We start from the raw sequence: 2,500 nt of genomic DNA, 5'->3' as shown, positions 1-2,500 counted from the left end.
ATTGTCAGCCCGCTTCCTCCGGGTTGACCTGGTGGCCGAGCGGGGACTTGGACAATCTTTCGGACTTGGAAAAATTTTTCGGGCTTGGAAAAAATTGTCAGCCCGCTTCCTCCGGGTTGACCTGGTGGCCGAGCGGGGACTTGGACAATCTTTCGGACTTGGAAAAATTTTTCGGGCTTGGAAAAAATTGTCAGCCCGCTTCCTCCGGGTTGACCTGGTGGCCGAGCGGGGACTTGGACAATCTTTCGGACTTGGAAAAAATTTTCGGGCTTGGAAAAAATTGTCAGCCCGCTTCCTCCGGGTTGACCTGGTGGCCGAGCGGGGACTTGGACAATCTTTCGGACTTGGAAAAAAAAATTTCAGCCCGCTTCCTCCGGGTTGACCTGGTGGCCGAGCATCTCACCGTCCCCGGACGCAGCGAGGGACTGCCTCCCGGCCGTCAGGATCGGGCCCCTGGAAGTCTGGGTGGGGTGCGGGGGGGGGGGGGGGAATTGCCCGACGCCTCCGAGGAGCGCTACCGGGGCGGGCCGGGCCCCCCCTGCTCGAAAAGGAAAAGAAGGATCGGGCCCACGAGAGACAGGGACCCGGCCGCCAGGCAGGCCGACCTGGGTTCACCGTCCCCGGCCGCAGCGAGGGACTGCCTCCCGGCTGACTGGATCGGGCCCCTGGAAGTCTGGAAAAAGTTTAACCCGACGCCTCCGAGGAGGGGGCGCCCAGGGAAGGAGGGAGAACCGGGTTGACCTGGCAAAGCGGCCACCAGGTATACCAGTTAAAACCTATGGGTTGACCCGGTGGCCGGAAAGCATACCGGCCAGCCAGGTGAACCCCGTTCGATTCCACGGGTTGACCTGGTGCCCGGGAGGGGACTCGGACGGTTCCCCCCGGGGTACGCCTTCCTCGGCCCGAAGGAACAGGGTGCGAACCAGGCGCGGGGGCGGGGCGGGGAACCGCTGGAACCGCTGGGGGACGGGGGACGGGGAGGGGGGGAATGGATCGGGCCTGCCGGGACCCGGCCGCCAGGCAAGCCGCCCCGGGCTCACCCTCCCTGGCCGCAGCGAGGGACTGCCCCCCCCCCCACCCCCGGCTGACAGGATCGGGCCCGCTGGAAGTCCGGGAAAATATTTTTCCCGACGCCGGAGGGAGGGGGGGGGGGAGGGGAAGGGGCTCTGACGGGCCAGCCCGGGCCCCGGAGCTTGAAAAGGAAAAAAAAGGATCGGGCCCGCGAGAGACGGGGGCCCTGCCGCACGGGGCAGTCCGACCGGGGCTCGCCGTGCGGCAGGCCCGGGCGCCGGCAGGGGAAAGCGGGCGAGGAGGCGCGGAGCCGGGTGCCTACGGCCATACCGGACCGAACGCCCCCGATCCCGTCCGATCTCGGAAGGTAAACCGTCCCGGGCCTGGCTAGTACTTGGATGGGTGACCGCCTGGGAATCCCAGGTGCCGTAGGCAGCTTTTCCCGGTCCGAGCCAGCTCTCTCTCCTTTTTCTGGGGAGGAAGGAGAAGGGGGGGGGGGGCGGGCCAGAAAGCCCCTCGTCGCTCCTGCCGAGTCGGAGGTCGCGGCCGCAGGTCACGGGTCGGGGCGCCTGGGGTCCGGCTCCCCCCAACACCCACCCGGCTTCCTCCGCGGAGGACCCCCGGCCACCGAAGCCGCTGGGGGAGACCCCGGGCATGGGGCGGACTGGCCCGGCCCCTCCCGGCCCCCCTGCGCCCGGCCGCCGGCCCGCGGGACCGCCCCGAATCCCCCCGCGGCCACCCAGGCGAGGCCTGGCCTGGAGGGCCCCACGGCGGGTGTCAGGCTCCCCGCCGCTTGCCCCACCGGGGACCCACGGCCACCGAAGCCGCTGGGGGAGACCCCGGGCATGGGGCGGACTGGCCCGGCCCCTCCCGGCCCCCCTGCGCCCGGCCGCCGGCCCGCGGGACCGCCCCGAATCCCCCCCCCGGCCACCCAGGCGAGGCCTGGCCTGGAGGGCCCCACGGCGGGTGTCAGGCTCCCCGCCGCTTGCCCCACCGGGGACCCACGGCCACCGAAGCCGCTGGGGGAGACCCCGGGCATGCGGCGGACTGGCCCGGACCCTCCCGGCCCCGCTGCGCCCGGCCGCCGGTCCGCGGGCCCGACCCGAATCCCCCCGCGGCCACCCAGGCGAGGCCTGGCCTGGAGGGCCCCACGGCGGGTCTGCAGCTCCCCCCGGGCTTCCTCCCCCGAGGACCCACGCCCCCCCTGAGCCGCAGGGGGAGACCCCGGGCCCGGGGCGGACTCGCTCGGGCCCCCCCCCCTGCGCCCGGCCGCCGGCCCGCGGGACCGCCCCCGAATCCCCCCGCGGCCAGGCAGGAGAGGCCTGGCCTGGATGCCACGGAGGACCCGCGGCCCCCAAAGCCGCAGGAGGCGCCCCCGGCCCCGGGGCCGGTAAGCCCCGTGTCGCTCCCCCCCCCCTCACCCCCCCCACCCCCCCCGCGCCTCGCTGCCGGGCACCGGGCACCGCCCCAGAGTCAGCCGCAGCCGGCC

The 2,500-nt window shown here is 72.9% G+C and overlaps 1 non-coding gene across 1 annotated transcript; it reads left to right on the top strand.

Annotated features, from left to right (window-relative positions):
• Positions 1-1,327: 1,327 nt before the first annotated feature.
• On the top strand, positions 1,328-1,446 carry LOC135894909 (5S ribosomal RNA). The gene has a single exon (XR_010562449.1). It is a non-coding gene; the product is annotated as a 5S ribosomal RNA (ribosomal RNA).
• Positions 1,447-2,500: the final 1,054 nt, after the last annotated feature.

The sequence above is a fragment of the Emys orbicularis genome, assembly GCF_028017835.1.
Source record: "Emys orbicularis isolate rEmyOrb1 chromosome 15 unlocalized genomic scaffold, rEmyOrb1.hap1 SUPER_15_unloc_7, whole genome shotgun sequence".
NCBI classification, from domain to species: domain Eukaryota; kingdom Metazoa; phylum Chordata; order Testudines; family Emydidae; genus Emys; species Emys orbicularis.
The sequence above is the reverse complement of the archived record's forward strand: the minus strand, read 5'-3'. Positions and strand labels throughout refer to the sequence as shown.